This window comes from Falco biarmicus, chromosome 10, assembly GCF_023638135.1.
Source record: "Falco biarmicus isolate bFalBia1 chromosome 10, bFalBia1.pri, whole genome shotgun sequence".
Taxonomy (NCBI): Eukaryota; Metazoa; Chordata; class Aves; order Falconiformes; family Falconidae; genus Falco; species Falco biarmicus.
The window spans coordinates 25,308,392-25,327,977 of NC_079297.1; the positions used below are offsets into that span (position 1 = coordinate 25,308,392).

The window sequence follows — 19,586 nt, forward strand, 5'->3', positions numbered from 1 at the left end:
GCATACTTAATTTCCTATCCGTTGGAATTTCAACAAAACTGATTATCATTCCCTCAGCTATAACTTGAGTAACATATGTATAATACATATACATTGGTCAAGTTAAATTGAACAAATCCATGCCACAAAGTAAAATAAAACTTTTCCAAAAAGTAGAAAGATAATTTTTTGTGAGTAAATTCAGGAGAAAACATAGGTTTGACAAAGTTGACAAGGAATCAAGATATAAAGAATGAAGAACAACTAAGTATAATCTTACTTTGGGCTTTTGAAGGATCTAGACATGAAAGCCTGACCATATTATCACAGAGACTCTTCCAAATATTTCCATACTCATTAAAGGATATTCATTAATATTTTGATTATATTTCATAAATATAACTTCATTGATAATAGTTATTATATTAATAAATAGATTATGCAAATTTTCAAAGGACAGTCAAATCATCTTCAGTCTTACAGAACTCATTCATTCAAAAAATTCATAATCTGCTCACATTTTGCCAGCTAACATGACTATTAAGAATTGAAAAATGAGAAGCGAGATTTTTATTATTTTCACATTTAGTTTTAATGATCAGATGAATAGATAACATTACAGAAGACATTAACTGGAAAGGCTAAGCAGCTATTGAAAGAAGTACTGAAACATTATGTGACCAGGAAAATGGGTGTGCTCTGTAAAAATCCCAAAGTGGTTGGTACTAATGTAGCAAGCCTAACAACAAAACCCTGATGTACTAACACAGAATGTGAAACTCTGTATTACAGAGGTAACCGACACAGTGGAAGACTGTGACTAGAATACAAGTATTGAAAGGCATGGATTTTTCAGAAAATACAAGAGAATAAATGGAGTAAGGTAGCACTGTACAGAAATGATGAAATAGAACGTGGTCTAACCTAGAAGTAAAACTCAAGATATTTAATAAGCACAATACAAATGAGGACAATAAAATAACCTTCATTTTAGAGTTATGAATCAACTGCTGTGTGTACTCAAATATGCAATTACAAGTATTTTTAACAGATTTTTTTTATGACAGAGAGGCCATCAGATGAATAGAGAACAGTGAAAATAAATTGTGTTTAAAAAAGGAGGAAAAAAATCATGAAACTAGAGAGCACTCTAACACACCATGAAATAGTTTGAAATAATGTTCACCTTTTCCTTATGTTCTAGTAAGAACCAAGACAGTTGCAGATAAGGAGTACCATCCTGGTTAGAGCAATGAGCATCTCACACAAGAAGCAGCAATGAGCATTTGCTTTAGTCTAGTAAAAAAGGCTGAAAAGAGATATGACTGCTGTTCAAAAATATATGGTGAGGAGGTAAAAAAGCAAAAAGGATGCAGAGCTTTTTCAGAGAAATTCTATTAAAACAGGAAGAATCTGATATTAAAGAGACAAGAAAACTTTCAGAATGGAAATTAGAAGAAAGCTTCTAATCATTGGAGCAGTGAAGCTCTTAGGCAGCCTTAATGTAGCAGAACTGAGAGTAGAAACACCAAATATTTTTTATTAAGTGGAATTTGATCTAGTAAGTGTTGTATGATATGGCTTCTGGTTGTAGGATAAAACTGACTGGCATTATGGTCCTCTTCAGTTCTACTTTTTTAAAGCCTCAGCTTAATCTGAACTTTTAATAAGGACCTCTGGCAGATGAGTACAATAGCAATCCTAGTTTTCATTCCCTTGCAGTTACTTGGAAGACTTAAAGTCACATTTCTCAATTATCAGAAAAGGTTTTTGTCAGTTATCTCAGCTAGCAGCCACAGTGACAGCTAGCTTCATTGCTTTACAGACTTAGTGTTGCAGCACTCTCCAAATTATCAAACTGCAACAAGGTCTTTTACCATCTCACACCATCACACTCTTCACACCAGTCCCTCTGCTGCCTTCTCCCAGTCTCTCCTCATCCCAGGCACACACTCTCTCTGCTCCTTTCTTGGCTGCTCCCTCTTCATTGGCTCTCAAGCCCTTACCAGAACCAGACACACCTGCGCCTTATCTACATCAGCCAACCCCCTGCCCCTGAAGCCAGCCCACAGCTGTATATTATCAATGTTAATTAACCCAGCCTCATCTCTCTACAACTTAGTAATTGTATTTTCTGGATCTTGGGAGATACATAATTAACCATAAAGCATTCAACAGACACTTGGCTGTCTATATAAAACTTATTTCCAGGAAAGTCTGTGCTATATTCAATCTTGGTGGGGCAAAAGCAAGTTACTGCAGGCTTTAACACATTTGTTGTGAGCTATCCAAATTCTTTGAGGTTTTTAGCAAGGTAAGCTCAATTGTCTGCTTTCACAGAACGTGAAAAATTAGTCCTTAGACCAAGTTCTGTACCTTTTAAAGAGTGAATGGTTATATCAGGTCTTCAAGAATATTTTTCCTTCCATATGTCATTAAAGACTGGGAAAGCAGCTCATTAAATACCTCTTTTTTTTCTAAGTGATCACTTTAATGTATTATAATGTAACCTATAAACATTTCATCAATATTCAAGTAATAAAAATATGTGAACACTAAATAAATATTTATTAATCCAAACAGCAAGAATGAAATGTCATACTTCCCAGTGTTGTACATATAAACATAATTTAGCAAATTAGTGCTGTACATGCGTAACTAAAGTGACTAATTACATTACTAAAGTATGTACTTAGTCTTACCAGTAAAATTCCATTGCTGTACTTCACTGACATTTTTTTAAAAATTCTTCTGTAATTAACAATTGACTGTTACTTTGTCAGCAACATAGTCTTCTTTTGATAAGCAGCATTTGACAAGTTTTCCAAAAAAATCTGCTGCTTTCAAGCACTGATCAGTACAAGACTTACTTCACTTTCTGAGTAAGTTGAGAGGGAGTTACAAACAGTGGGAAGAGAATGAGAAGAAACATTATCTTTTTCTACTGTAGTTTTAGTAGATAGAATTAATATTTTTGTGTTTGCCAGCATATTGACTTATACTGATGATTCTGTAACTCAGTAAAGTTAGTTCTTTCCTTTCTAGACAACTGTTCCCATATAGTATTATATAGATTACAGTATATTTTCACCTGTGATTTTCCATATCAGAACAAAGGGTACAATGCTAGAATACAATTACATTTATAATCCAAACTACACATAAAATCAGACTTCAAAAATGAACTTCAATCAATATCTAAAATTTAATTTCCCTCTAAGCTTTCCAATTGCTCTTATTAGGTGGGTAATCACATGCAATAAAACAGATGTCAAGTAGGTGTTTTCATTGATCTAGTGTAGCTGAATGCATAAACAATTTACATCCTAAACATGGTTGTCTGAATTGCACATTAATTAAATGGTGAAACAGTCAATGTGAATGTCCATTGTCATTAGCTTTCCCCTGTATTTCCCCACACACCCCCATTCCCCACCCCCACAAAGTATCCATTCAATTTATATATTGAAACTAAAATTTTACGCAATAGAGAAGGTCCACTTGGAGGACCATTTCTTCCTTCTACATAGTATTCTCCCTTCTGATACCAGAGATGTCAGGATCAATAGCGATAACAGACTGTAAGTAAGCTTTAATGCAAAAATGTGGAGGTACATAAATTTTAGGATATATATTTTAGGACATAGATACCCTGGTTAAATTATTGTTAACAGCTCAGTCTGGGAAGCAGGGAAAAACATGCCATGCTTTCAGATCTTACTCAATATATCCACATCATTTCTTATAGAACACCTGTATTTTGAGCTACCTGGATAAAAAAAGACTGCCAGAATTCTGGAGACTGACGAAATTCACCTTTCTTTCTAGCAAGCAACACCAGGACTCTGCTAAAAATGACCCTATGGAGTTGTAACATAAAAGAGAACGCGTACACAGGCACCATCGGCCATTCTGCCCTAGGAAGCTGTTTGGGTCTCTCCCAATGGGCACAGCAAGCTGAAGTTCTTTCACTCCTCTCCTGAAGTGCTTAGACAATCATCACATCAGGCTGTGCTAAGAGGAAAGTTTGCTTCTACACCAGTGAATAGTTGGCAGCTTTGACTAAGAGGCCAACTCAGGCTTGCAATCAATATATTGAATTACAGATGTATAATACCCATATGCTCTGCTAGTTAGCCCAATGCAACTTCACTTTTACTTTGAATAACTGCTGTCTTTAAGACTCCAAGACATAAATGGAGAAAAAATCCCACTTACCTAGAATGTCTGTGAAGTCATTTTTTGTACACAAGACTCTAAGGTGTGACAACTTGATAGATGGCACAGAACTCGGATGACTTGGCTATATGAGGCAGAGCACTGGTGGCTCTGGGAGAAATTTCATGATAAGGAATACTGGCAAGTGGTTTATTTGCTACAATGATAGAAAAACATTCACAAGAATAGTGTGAATATTCATAACAATAGACTTTAGCTCATGGTACAGGCTGCAACACATTCTTGTCTCAAATAGTTGCCGGCCTGTTTTGTGAATGGTGAGATCTCTTCAGAAGTCAAATAAAGTAGAATTCTTACTTTGATGGCTGGAAGAAGAACATATTAAAATAATATAGAATGGATGACCTGTTACCTGCCACTCAGCAAAGTGAAACTTACAGTCACAGTCAGAAAAAGAACTTCTCAAGCTACTGAAATAGGAATACTGAAATTTTAAGAGGGCAGTGTGTCTGTGTAGAAGATAATCTGCAGAGATCAAGCTGGAAAAGAAATGCAGGTTGGTGCCTACACCCAAATCATGCCAGGTGTTTATCACTATTTCTGGAGAAAAGACTGCAGCTCACAAATCAGATCCAAACACAACAGGGCTGCGGCGCTCTAGAGGTGGGACAACAACTCTGAATGTTCTGGATGCTCTTAAGAAAACCCTTGGCTAAGTCAGCCCAGTCTGGCAGTCTAGGACTTCACTATTTTCATATGTACAAACTTAAATAAGGTATTGCTCTATTTCTTAGTGTAAAGGTTATGAGAAAAATTGTTCAGCAAGCCAAAGAGAAAGATGGATTTAGTGCTGTTTGCTAGAGAAGAAAGTTTAGGAATAATTTATTTTAATGTCCTTTAAACCTGCAAGTCACAGTTCTAATTTATATCCCTTACTTATTCAAAATAAAACTGAATAAGGTTAATTTTTGAATGTTAATATGTGTTTTGTTATTACTGAATTTAAGTAATTAACCAAGATTCAAAATGAAAAGTGCAGCAGACCATTAAAAAAGAAAAAGAATGGAAAAAAGTTTAAAAATTTCAAAGTATATAATAGTAGGTTTTAAAATGTTAATAAAATTATGGTATAAGGTATTTGTGTGACATATAATAAATCTAGTGTATGCACTATAAGCATCTTTCTGGACCTTTTAGGCATTACAGGAATAAAATAAAATGGGATTAAATCTGTAACATGAAACAAGCACCTCTGAGAAATACACAACTTCATAATGTTTCATTTTTACAGACTTAAGGTCCTTATGTTAAAACTTAGGTAAAGTTTACGCAATGCATTTGAGGAACCCACACGGAATATTTCAGGACTCAATTATTTAGAGTAATTGAAAAGACAAACCAGAGTGGTATATGCAAATCAAATGAAAAAGAGAGAAAGCAAGCAAATAAAATCTTCAAATTCGTCCTTTAGGTCTTTTTTCTTATGTTCACCTTTCAAGCCAGTAAATAATTACCTTTGAGAGGCTCTAACAATTAAAGAATAACATTGATTAATTAGGAAAGAAAGTGAAGAATACTAATCAATCCTAAAGACAGTCTTTCTTCTCCCACCTCAAGCCTTTTCGTCACCCACAAACAATGTGTTTTCTATACTGTTTAGATTCTTTTAAAAAACATTCATATTCTTGTCCTTTCACACAAAACTCTCTTGGTGAGCATTGTTTTGGGAGGAGTGGGTGGTAGGCAGGGGGCACAGGATGTTGAGAGAACAGATAGGATGTCAGGTGAAGATGGAATGCTGTGCCCTCTCTAACCAGCTGAAGACTCTGCGTGATTGTTTTCTTACAAATAATACCTGTGGGTGTTGAAACAGTTCAGGGAATCTATCAAACATACCCTTTCACTTTGCTGTTGTAACTCTATAAAATTTATTCTCATTTCAAAAGAATCTTGGCAATAATACCTGTAGGTGGTTGAGTAATTTAGAGAAAATCTGTCAAACCTACCTCCACCGACTTTAGCAATAGAATTCTGTAATTACTTTCAAAGTTGTAAAATGCAATGATTTATTTTCAGTATATTCAGAAAGTTCTAAATTGAGCTTTTTTTTAGTTTATTTTAATGACTTCTAATAAGCTTAGTGGAAGAACTAACTCAAAGAGTAGATTTAATAATTGTGCAGCATTTCCTCTAACTCACAATAAGGAAAAAAAGTCAGTGCTGCATTTAGGTAACAGGACACTACTGCAAGTATTGTCCCATCGTCATGCGGGTAGATAGCTCTCATTTAGCTGTCTCCTTACATAAGTCTGAGATGATACATCTGAAACCAAACTTGAGACAAACTTTTCCATGTAAAACTATATGGGTTTACAGAATATTTATGAACAATATAACTGAAGACCTCTTTCTCCTGCTCAAAAGCTATATTTAGTATTTCTTAATTCAGAATACTAGTATAAAATTGAAAATTCAGAAATCTATCGTAAGCCTAGTTATTCTAGGAGAATTTCTTAGTGCCCCCAGACTCAGGCACACATTCAAATTATTCTGTTTAACAACCTACCCTTTGTCAACTGACCTAATTGAGTGAACATTTATTCACTTTTATTCCATGGCAAACGTGATGTTATTTGACCTTGCACAATCCCTAAAGAAAGAAAGGTAGTCCAAGATGAACTGAAATCATCTCAGTGTGCATAAAGACAGCAAAATACAGCACTTTAATCATTTTGCTAAAAAATCCTTAGAACTTGGTTCCAGATGATCAAAACTATTTTATATGTCATCAAAGTCTAAGATCATATATCTCAAGACTTTTGAGTCTATGAATGGCAAATACTTAAAAAAAGTCAAATTCATACTACTGTGCAGAAATGCATTTCTTTCAAATATGTACAGACATTGCTTTGTGGTAATCTAATTGCAAGACTGGTAATAAAATGGAAAGTAACAAATTCCTTTTCCCTCTCCCTCCCTGTCATCACCAAAGAATCCATGTCCCACTTGGATTCACCTGATTATGCAGGAAGCACCTCAGCACATCACATCTTCAAAAGGTGGACTAGTTTGTGGCCAGCAAGGCTTAATCAAATATGAGCAAATGCATTGGAAAACGATGCTGGACGCTGCTATAATTAAAACTTCATTAGTCCCAAATGGTCACTTAATTTTTAATTTGCAAAAGAATATCATACCCCATCTGTGGTCTACATTTTGACTAATACGAAATTTTTTAGCGTGAGCCATATGTCTCTAGCAAATATTCATGTTCAGAGAGAAGGAAAAAATAATGCAAGTTCACGGTGAAAAACAATCCAAAAATGACATTTTTAAAGTATCTGACTCCTTTCCACAATTTCAGACAGATTTCCACCAGTTACTCTCACCCATATATTCTCTGTGCAGAAGAAATTCACAATTAAATTATAGTGATAAAGTATCAGGACAGTGTTAGCAAACTACCTCATCAGAGCAAGAGCTACCTCATCATAAAGATGAACCAAGTACCAGAGCCACCCTAGTGACAATAATGCTCTGATACTCAAAAGGGAAAACGTTTGTAACTTACATAGCGAAGCAGAAGGAAAACCAGAAGCAGTATCATTCTTTCTGCTTATAAAAAGGAAAAGATCTAATCAGTCATCCTCTTAAGAAACGTGTCTGTGCAACTAGTCACATCAGCCTTTTCTATGCAAAAAAGTTTTTAATTACCCAGTTCTCAATAGTCTCAACCATTTATTCTTTTTAACTAAGTAAAACATAGCTAGCTTGCTGAATTCCCATCCTTCATGCTTGCTAGACAGAACTGATGGTCCCACATCTTTGGAAAAGATATTTCAGAAGAATTTAGGATTTTCAATAATGTCCCTGGGTTGTAAAACTCTCTCTAGGTCTAAATTAAGTTTTATTTATTTGAAATGCAATACAGCTTATAGTGGAAACTTCCTGTATTTTCTATCAATCAGGTGCCATCCATTTTAAAAAGAGAAAAAAAATACCTATTTAACATATCAAAATAATGCTCTTACAAGATAAATAGGTCAGAGACAATTCCCCTGCAATGTATGTTTATAAAAAATCAGCAGGAGCCATTTATGGTCTCATAATCAACTGAAAGAACACTTGGTCAGAATGTGGAACGTTGTAACATTAACTCATTGTGATTACAAAGCTTCTGTTATCCCCTTTACAGGTGTCAAATCACTGTAATGTTATAATTTTTGTTAGTAGCTGGTAACAACTAAATCTATTTAGATGATAATTGTTTCTTAGATGCATTTGGGGAGGCGGGGGGGGGGGGGGTGGGGTCGGCAAGGGTTGGGTGGTGTGGGAGTCATGTTTTTACACATTACCAAATGATAAAGCAAAAAAATACCAAAAATTGTCTTACTTTTCCTGACCTACACAATTTTGTGACAAGGCAAATAAACAATTCCATATAGATAGACATCCACGCCACTAAGTGATGGAAATGAACAGGGCTTTGAAATCTCGATGTTTATTTTTTCACTAGAGCTTTTGCTTTCAGAATAATTACCTATGCACAAACTCTAGATGGCAACATTGCACTTACTGTATTACTAAAACAAAATGTCACACTAAGTCCCTACATATCCACTTTATCAACATTTTATGTGCCACAGATCTATAGCCTCTTATTATAAGTGTAATGAAGCAGAAGTTATTGAAGCATTTTATTGATTGCTCAGATCACAAGTTTACTGTCATACTGAATTGGCACCTTACTTGCTGAAGCAAACTGCTGACACCTTTTTAAAAAAGTGACAACTACATCTATTTCATGACCAGAAATCCATTTTCATCTCTATCAAGACAAGAATGCAATTTTCACTTCATTTAACTGATGTTAGGCCTGCTCAAGGCATGACACTTAGGAAAAGACACAAGTTTAAGGTTCTTAAAATACTTCTGGTAACTAGAATGCAGCTCAGTTGTGGGAAAAATTTCAACCATCACTCAAATCTATAAACAATACAACATTCTACGAATCACTTATCTGAACTATCAAGAAGGCAGTTTTCTCTTTCAATTTCAAAATTACTGAAACACTATTTTTATATTCTTTTAATAAGAAGCTATGCTGAAATACTACAGTTTTCATATAGTACCTTGCTCTACACAAAGTTCACTTTAACATGGAATTATTTCTTGAGTGGTCCCTACACAGGTCAAACAGACAAAAAAATCTATTTTTCTGTGACCTATAAAGAAGGAAATAAAGATACTTAACACCTCTTCAACAGTGTGAGTCAATGTCATATAAAATTAGAAAAGCAGAAGTTGCAAGGAAGAGGAAACAAATATTTAAGTCTAAAAAAGGGGGAGAGTTACTGAACAGAGGATGTGATATTCAAGTTATTTTAAGAACATACTTTCAAAAATCATAAAAACACACATACAAGATTGGTTTGAACTGGAAATCAAGATATGAATTTTGGTGAATTTCTTCTTTTTCTTCAAATAATATGTAATAATTATTATGCCAACTTTACCACGATATAATCTAATTTTCTGAAAACACTTTATAAAGAGGGTCAGTATTCTTTGCTATATTTTTCTGACAAGTCTATGAACTAGGATGGATATAAAAATTATAGGAAAAATGTATTGATTAAAAAAATACTTGATAAAAGTGTATTGTTTTGTTAGTTTCTGCCAGCCAACCCCCCTGCAAAGTGATTACACCTAACAGCTAGTTTGTATTTTATTTGTAAGGGGGGAAAAACACAAAAGAGTCATTAAAAATCTTACTACACAATGTAATTACTGAAATCTGTGAAAACAAATTGAATAGTAATGATATGTTTCTTATAAACTATAAAAAAGAAAAGTTATGGAGAAAAGCTTTTGTTTGTGCATCACAGATGTATTCAACCTCAAGTACTTGATTCAGCAGTGTCAAGAGAACAACAGAAGAAAATAGAAGAAATACAGTCTTTCTTTTTAATTTGTCCTGGTATTTGCAATATTTCGATTTTTTAAAAGTCAGTAGTATTTTTATGGATCTGCAAAGTGAAATGAGGAAAACCTTATGAATTACGATGTTTATTGATGTAGCTGAGAATAACAGCAAAGCTGTTGGCTATACAGTTTTGAAATTGTACATTTGAGCTTGTGTTCCCATAGCCAAAATGGCAAATAGTAGAATCAGTCAATAATTTTATTTTCTTTTGTTTTCTTGAGGGTATTTTGCATACTAGCTCCATTACTTTAACGTAATGTAATTTGCTGTGGTTCAAATGATTAATTACTATTACTGCAAGTTCTGGTAGATCAAGCTAATGAACATTCAGCACAATTTCCTGGCTCTTCTGATCCCAGCTCAGCACCCTCATCCCCACATATAACACACTTCCAGTAAAAAAAAAGCACAAAGAACAGAACCTTAGGACTGGCTATGTATGTTAACTATTACATTAAAATTTCGCTGAAGCCTTGTAAGTAACACATGCTCAAAAACATTTAAATATACTTAAAGCAACTTGCGATTCTCAAATATTTATACACATATATTTTCCATAATAAATCTTTACTGTGGCTATGACGAGATATTCTTCTATCTACCTGTTCATGTACATTGTATATTATGTAGTAAAGGACAGATCAACAGCTTGACTAAAATGTAATCCTAAATGAAGAAAATGTTTAAAGATCATTAATATCATTTTAAAAGGTATTTGAGTCTTCTCTTTTGGCCTCTGTTTAGCTGTGCTAGGCCTGTGAATGACAGCTTCCCTGCTTGAAGCACACAGAAAGCACAGCCTTCCTCATTCACTGTCAGTACTATGGCCTTTTCACACGTTCCCTCCACAGCAGTGTTTGTCCCCAAACACTGGAACCCAGCACAATGGCATTCCTACTTCAACACCCCCACCAACAGCACCACTACATATGAAGAATGCTAATGAGGTGGACATCCCCCATCTCTGAAAGTGTTAACTATATCCCATACTATCAGATAGAATGTTATTTATATTGTTATGTATTACATCTCACTTAAAAGCAATTCCATTTTGGTGATGCTTTTTTTCCTAAAAATATTTTTAATAGAAAATACAGTAGCCTGACAAAAAGATTAAAAATGCCTTACATGCATTCACCCAATTGCATACATTATGTATATAATTAACAGATTTTAACCTCCTGATATATTTGGGGTTCTCAGAAATTCCAACAGACACCAACACAGCATGTTGAAAATAGCAAGGCAAAAGGCTGTAACATCTGAAATATTAATAGCAGAATAATCCTAACAGTACTGCTGCTTAAATTTTACTTTTTGTGTTAGAAAACTGTATTTTACAGTCCTAGAATTCTTGGCATTAAAATGTCAATATAAGCTTTTTCAAGATTTTGGTGAAGATTGTAGCTCATTATACAAATATGTAATTGAAATTAGAAAGAGTTTAAAGGAAAAAATAGAAGGCTTTTGCAGTATACTGTTTATACATATGTATTTTCTTCCTTTCTCCTTTAAATAAAGTGCAAACCACTTCCCAAAGTTCAAGTACCCTCTCAGTTTTACCTGTTTTACTTCACCTGTATTATTCTCAAGGAATACAGTTTGAAGAATAATGATTATCCTCTTTAAAAGGATACAAAGACTACAGCAAAGAGATGGTAGTCTCTCAGTTTTCTTCCTCTAGGGCAAGAAGCAACAGAGTGATTATAAAGACAACACTGTGCAACCAGTGCACACTGTGGACCTGAAACTATGTATTTTTTTAATTCAATACATGCGTTTTAAACTGAAGACCAGATGGATTTTATTAGAAGCACATGTATTAGGTTATTATTATAGAATTACATGTATTAGCATATTATTAGTTATATGTGCTATTTGATTTCAATGGACAGACTATAGTGTCTTAGCAGAGTAATACTGATTCAAAGAATTTCTTTTTTTTTTTTACTTCCATTCCCTATTTACTTAAATGAAAAGACAAAGTAAATACAAATAATTCAAATGTCAAAATAACACTGAGATAAATAGAAATCAAGAAAATATATTTAATGTTTTCAAGTAATGGCTAGATGTTATATTGGTATGAATACTGTATGTCATCATAGCATTATGTTGTCAGGCCTTAGCACAACAGGACAAAGTGATAGTATTTTGATTGAATGTCCTGGTTCTTGATTAACATGCATCCTAATCTTACATCTATATCTTATCACAATATGTCTTTACAAAACCATCTTGGTTTAGTTGTTCAGAAAAAAAGGTCAACATGAACAAAATGCAGTAAGATTATAGTAAGTATTGTTATACCTACAGTATAACATAACATACAGTTATTATAATGATTTCATTTATGTTCGGTACTAACACACTTCAGTTGGGAAACGGTTGGAAAGATTAACAGAGAGACACTATAAGCTGAATTATATGTCATATCTTATCTTTGAAGTAATATAATTCAAAACAACACAAGCTTTCAGCACATTAACTGCACAAAACCCTTAACATCCTTGTGCTGTAAAATTTTCATTTAAGCACTTAAACCACTTTGAAATGTTTATTAAAATGTTTTAATCATAACTTTTTTGTAGACAATTAACTGTCATAGCTGTACTGACATTTATCCTCATAAACTGGACTCTTAAAAGTTAAAAATGTCCAATGTGGTTATACTGAACATATGTCTATATGCAAAGCTTTCATTATAAAGAATCATTTGTCTTCAGAAGAGATTTCAAATCTACTAAAATTATTATATTTTTCTTGTCATTTACAATTTCCGACTGAACACTGCTGGATAATCACCAGAGGGCTGATTAACATAAGTTAATTTACTGAAAATGTCTTTATATGTTCTTTACAGAGAAGAGCAAAATGTAGTCAATAAATGACTTGCATATGAATTTTTATTTAGAAACTCCATTGTCTGTTTTGTTCTACTAATTACCATTATACTTGCTAAATACTTGTATGCATTTTACCTATTTTTTTCTAAAAGAGTAAATATTGTATGTTAAGGCACTGGAAAGTAACAGATTTCATTTCTGTAGGTTTTGTGACAGGCAGCATTGTCTTAAAAGTGAAGTATTATCCACAAAAATTCGAAAGATATTTCTCACTTTTTAATATATCACTGTACTGGAAACAAGCTTTCCTTTTTCTCTTTTCTGCTTGTTTGTCTCTCTCACATGCTCTCGTGTTGTTTTTGGGTTTGTTTGATTTCTTCTTGCTGACCACTATTAGCTCTAGACAGGAACAGCCTCTTCCAAAGTCAATTCTCATTCCTCTTTATGGATCTGACAGCAGGAGGTGCTGTATAAACAGTGTGACTGACACTTTGCTTGCACCTCTCCTCCCCCTTCCTACATAGGCTGGGAGCTTATCTATCTGATGCAGTCTTCTTAACTCTGGGGCCTGAGACCATTCTTAAATGGGAGGTTCCGAGCTGGTTAATTTCTATGTAATATTTTTCCTGGAAAATCTGTATGTCTACTATTTTTATAAAGTACTCCACTAATCCTTAAAGATATATACATTCTTACACATATAAATGAACTTAAGTAACTATGCTGAACAAGATTGGTGTTTTCTTACTTAGATTTCCTAAACTAAAACATCCAATTAATAAAAAATAAATCATCTGATTGCTCCCAAACTATCAAACAATATGTTCAGTACCTGTTTTCTACTATTTTTTCAAATTAAAATGCATGTCTGGTATATTTACATAATGGCACATGTATAGTAATTAAAATATTGAGGTTTTAAAACATTATACATTTATTTAGTTTTTCATAATGCAACACCAGTTATACTTGTGTTTTATTTATTTATTTAAAAAATGTTTCAACTAAATAATTATTTAAATTAGTTTTATGGGAAGATCTATGAGAGCATTAAAAACTGCATGTGCAGAACAAGCAATGAAAAATGATTGCTTTAGAGAATTTCCACATAAGGAACATCACAGCTAGGCACAGTATTCAGCAAGAAAAGATGAGACATATGACATCCCACACCAAAAGAGAGACACAATTAACTCCTTTATTGTTAGTGTTGCAATTATAGGAGAATAATTTCATTCTCCTAACAGGCACTGCAGCTTATGCAATACATGTCACACTTCTTTATGACACAGTGCGAGGCATTGGTTTTATACAATTAGTACATTCGAAAATGAAAACAAAAAAGCAGACTTTTAAAGAGTGGGACAACTCACCTGTTTGCAACAGTTTGCAGACTTTAATCGCTGGTGCCGGGCCAATAGAACTCCTTGGATATAAATCTTTGCTCCTGAGAGGCTGAAACCTTCTCTCTTAAAGACCCAAACAGGTCCACACAAAGGTGTGACGGAATTTTGCAGGCATCTGTCAAGATGAGGAGCTATGCAAAGAAAAGAAGAAAAAGGAAAAAAAAGGAAAATGCATTCTTTTGACTCAACTTGAAATATGCAGCCTCTAACACAGCCTCGGCATCAGAACTAACTCTTAATATCTATTATTTATATCTGACCTGGGTTAAGTCTTGGAAAAGCAACTCCTGCATTTCTAGTGGCCACCATGAAGGACGTATTTATATTGAGACACCCCCCATGAAAGACTCATAAGCTTCGTGAGCACACCTGAATAGTTCTGAAGTGTGCCTAACTAGCTGCACGGAGTGTCATGGTGTGCACTGATTGCCTTATCTTCTCATTTATCACAGATGAGTTGGAACCAACCTTGCTGAAATCTACTTGCATTGTCCTGATAAAATTGCAAGATCCATGTTGTTTCTGTATACAGTTTCCTGTTGAGGAGCTGACATATACCTACCATGTTATAAACGGTAACATTCTTAAAATATAATCAACACTCATAAGCCATTTTATTATACCCTTCTCATTTCCACTACTCAAAAAACAACTTGTAACAAAGAAAAATGTGCAGTGTAGCTGTTTAGTAATGAGGAAGGTCAAATGAAAACATAGAGAAAATTGATTCATGGCGATGGTCTCAACAAGATCTTTTTCTAGCTGTTCTTGGATTTCACGTCACTGTAAAGGTTGGAAGCATCGTCTCAAAGAGACCTGATGTCAATATATGTGACAAATAGGAAATTATTATTTTGCCTTCAGGCAATACTGAGATGCACGTGCTTAGCAGATATTTTTGTGTAATGCATACATGGGCCTTTCTTATATGACAAAATAAAACAGCATTAAGTACCATTTCAAGCTTTTACCTGGCAATGGGGAAGGGAAGAAAAACACCAAGATCTGTTTTTACTAGTAATGAACAAGAAAATACAAAAAAAACCCACAAACCCCTCCTGTATAAAGCACACTTGCTAACAATGCACATAAAACTATATACAAAATTTTCCCACCTATATCAATCTATTGATTCATATCATATAAAGATTCATATTTAACATATAGATATAAATGGTGGATTTCCTAGGTACAGAAATACTATAGGTTTAGCCAGAGAAAGTCCCAGTGGATGAACTACACTTTACATATTTATTCTATTAAGAATAGGAGACAAACGTTCCATTTGGACACGGCAAATATTTAGCCTCAATAGCTGTTCACTCAGCTGTGAAAACTAACAGTCAGAACTAACACCTTAGTTAAGAAACTTGTATATGTGAGGGTTTTTATAACTGGAGACTTTTGGACAAATACAGAAGGAACATACCATACAGTTACATCCATTTTCAGAGATAAATAGGTAAACATGCAACAGACTATACATTGCCTCTGCTAAAGTCAGTGTATGTTATGAATGATTTAAGCACATGGTTAAGCAAAACCACGTGTGGTTTTTTTTGTGAAAGGCCTTACTTTTTAAAAAATCATGTTAAAATCCAGGTCTTCTGACTTGCACAATTTCATGATATAATCTTATTTAACCATTAATTCTATGCATTCTCACATAAGCAGTCCTGAGAGCTTCCATATAGTATGCTTACTTTTCCAGCAGATATCCTTGCAGCTACTTCCATCCTGCATACTTACCAGGATGCCTTTTCTGAATTAGTGGCAAAGCCATTAAAATTTAGTTACTTAAACCCCAATGTTTATTAAAAACTTAAACCCCAGAGTTCCAATGTTGCTGTGATATTTACAAGACTACACAATCTCAGTTCAGCAAAATACACAAATACAAGAACAAATAAAAGCACTGAGAAAGTTCTGGTTCAATCTAAACAATTACCTACATGGTTAACAAAACCCATTCGAGTAATCTCTTCAATGAAAACCTATCACATGATTCTTCCAAAGTAATTCAGAATTGTCTCTAAGCCACACATGTACTTTCTTTGTTACAGAAGCAGAAAATGGTATGCAGAAGCTTGTGTAAATGACAAATGGGAAGAAAGAGAAGCAATGTAAGAAGACATGGAAAGATACAAACATGGGTTCAGTGCTTTGCAGGGACTTAAAAGAAAATGAGCTGCAACCCTCTCCATACTTAAATTTATGATAACAATCCCATTTATCTAAAGGGAGACCAGACTTCAAAAAATAAGGCTGAGGGGTATTCACTGAACAAGGTTAATATGCATATTAACCTACTCTTACTGATGATCCTAAAAAGTAATCCTGCAAAACTTTTTTCAAAATCTGCCATCAAAGTAAACACTCCAAACCAGAAGTCATACTACATAGCTTTTAAACCCCAGTTTGTCAGGATATGGCCGTGCAACTGAACATAAGCAAAACTTATTTCAAGGTGACAATCAGTGAATTAATACTTTTCCAGACTATTCTAATAATGCACTTACTCCTTAACACTGGAGTCAGACATAAAATTAAGATTAGGTAAAGTAATGAATGAGGTCTGATCAGGAACACCGGCAGGATTTACTTCAGGACTGAATTTACTTCAGAACTAAGCGAGCAGCATCAGAATTAAATCTGTTTCATGTTATGTGGTTATGAGGAGTGGTTACAGTCACACTTAGTTCAAAGAAAATAAAAGGATGAAAATCTGATCCCAGTGAAGTCTCTGGAAGTTTTACAAATAACTTAAGCAAGTAAGGTTTTTACTGAGCTAGTTATCATAAGAAAATGATTACAAACAAAACGAAGATAAACCCAAGTAGTGCTGCTTTGCTGAGTGAGCAAGCAGACTGAAACACAGCTGTGAGAAAATGTGTGTATACTGGAAGTGGATGTTACATTTGAACACTAATTATAATACTACTGATTATTTTAGCCCAAATAATTTTAACACCAGTACAATGTGGCCATGCTGATTCACCTCCCTGAAGGTAGTGAGGTGACCTCACCTTCAGGACCAGCGAGGGGACAGATCCAGGACCTGCTGGGGTAGCTCAGAAGTGAAAAGATTCAAAGTGTCACCTCTTTCAGACATGCTTAACACCCAAATTAGACACACTAGCTATTAGACCCAGGTAATCTTGTATAAGTAATACTAATTTCCATAAACATCAGCTGATTCTATCAATAACAGTATTTGCTTCATTCCACACTGAACCTTTTTGTTTTCAGATTTATAGTCTTAAACAGCTTGTATTCTTTCTTTTTTTCCCCATTCTTTTGGCCTCCTTTTTAAAATGCCAGAAACCAATGTTATTTAAGTTATTAAGCATTCACCGAAGTACAAACCCATGTATCCCTAGAAAGGAAAAGGAATAAAGGCAGAACAGCAAGGCAGTAAATTCAAAAGAGTATACTTTTACTGAAATACTCTGTAAGTGTATTGCTTTGGGCATACATTTGGTGATCCCAGAAGATATCCTTTGCACTTTCGATAAAAAATTCACAGTTACTCAAAAATGGTCCCTAGTTTAGGAATGGTTATGTTCTCATTTGGAACTGATGTAGGTATGCAAGAATAATTTTTACTGAACAGCTAGCTACTTCCAGACTTCTGTCCATTTTGGTGAGTTAACTAAAACAAAGAAGGTATTATCCTAAACTAATACCCTTTTGAAAACTAAGAGTACCAGTAATGACTCTATAAAATAACTCCCAGCTCCACTAGACTGCTTTGATAATACAGCTTGATACAGACCACAGTCTATAAAGCAAGGTGAAAGAATCTATAGGCAAAATTTCCCAAAAATCTACAAGTCCATCAAGTGCTGCATCATCCATTTAACATTATAGCTGTTCAAGCATTACAAAAATTGAACTATGAAGCAGGACTGTCAAGGTCAATAACAGTGTGCTGACCACAGAAAGACTAACCCTTGGAAAGAAAGTGCATGAGCTAACTGGTAAGGTTTAGGAACAACTCATGATGTATGTCTCTCAGGAGGTTAGAGATTTTTCCGTGAGAGGGAATTCCTGAAGGGAACTGATGACAAATGTCCTTGATCAGAAAATGAAATAAATTTTAAAGGAAGGAAACTTCCCTTCAAGGGAAGCTGGGCAAAGGGAAGTAGTCAGAAGTTACAGAAAATATTTTAAATTATAGACAAAATCCCTTTTCTTTATAATTTCTATGCAGAAATTAAACACTGCATTAGAAGCCATCTGCATTTTTTCTTTTTTAATTGAATTATTTTTCCCACTGCAGCAGTCTTAGCTGCTAGATAAAAGAGAGTATCCAAGGATCTTTGCTTCTCAGCTAAGATGAACAGTATAAATATACCTTTATTGTTTCTATTCTCCCCCTCATTGATTTTTTGACTTCATATCACATGACAAACATTGAATTTCCTTGAAGAAAATAATTGTTTTACGGTGTAATTTTACACTCCCCTGAAGAACAGAGATGAGAATTTTTTTCCTAAAACAAAACCCAGAGATTTTAAATTGATGGAGATAATGGCACGAAGCCACTGTGGCAAACAGGAGAGCAAAACCTGCTTTTCTTTGTCTTGCCTTTAAACTTGCTGAAAATGATAAGAGTGCAGTGTTGATCAAATGGAGTGACAGAAAGCGTGAAATCCAAAGCCCAGTAGGATATCCACAAAAAGTAAGCAGAACATTTGTAAAGGAATGGGAAAATCACCCACCAGCAATTTGCAATCATCACAAGAAGACTGCAAAAAAGTAAAAACAAATCCCCCCAAATCCAGTTTGTTAACTTTCTTCTTGCTTAAACTCATGACATTATTGAAGCATAAACATTATTATTATGCTGAGTTCTTTTCTACGTCAATTTCTCTTACCAAATAACCTGCAAAACAGTAAAAGTATTTTTTTCTTAATAAATGACAGTATCAGAAAACCAGGAAAGAAATCATTGACATTTTTTCTTCTATGGGGAAAAAAAAAACTTTTCAATATGATCAAAATACTGGAAATTCTTTTTACACTTCCTCAGGATGCTTTTCCTGAAGTACTTTCAATATACACTGTACACTGTATATATATTACACAGAGGGCATGATACTGTCCTAGCATACACTGTACTTCACTGTTTCTTATTTTCAGTGAACACCACACAGCTCTTTGTCCAGGGCAACTGGCATGTTCTAC

The 19,586-nt window shown here is 34.3% G+C and overlaps 1 long non-coding RNA gene across 3 annotated transcripts in view; it reads right to left on the reverse strand.

The window, feature by feature from the left end:
- LOC130156125 (uncharacterized) overlaps window positions 1-19,586 on the reverse strand; it is a 178,221-nt gene that overhangs the window by 147,297 nt on the left and 11,338 nt on the right. For all 3 annotated transcript variants that reach the window (XR_008824331.1, XR_008824329.1, XR_008824330.1), the window contains exon 3: window positions 14,364-14,527. This is a non-coding gene — a long non-coding RNA (uncharacterized LOC130156125). The remainder of the gene's footprint in view (window positions 1-14,363; window positions 14,528-19,586) is intronic.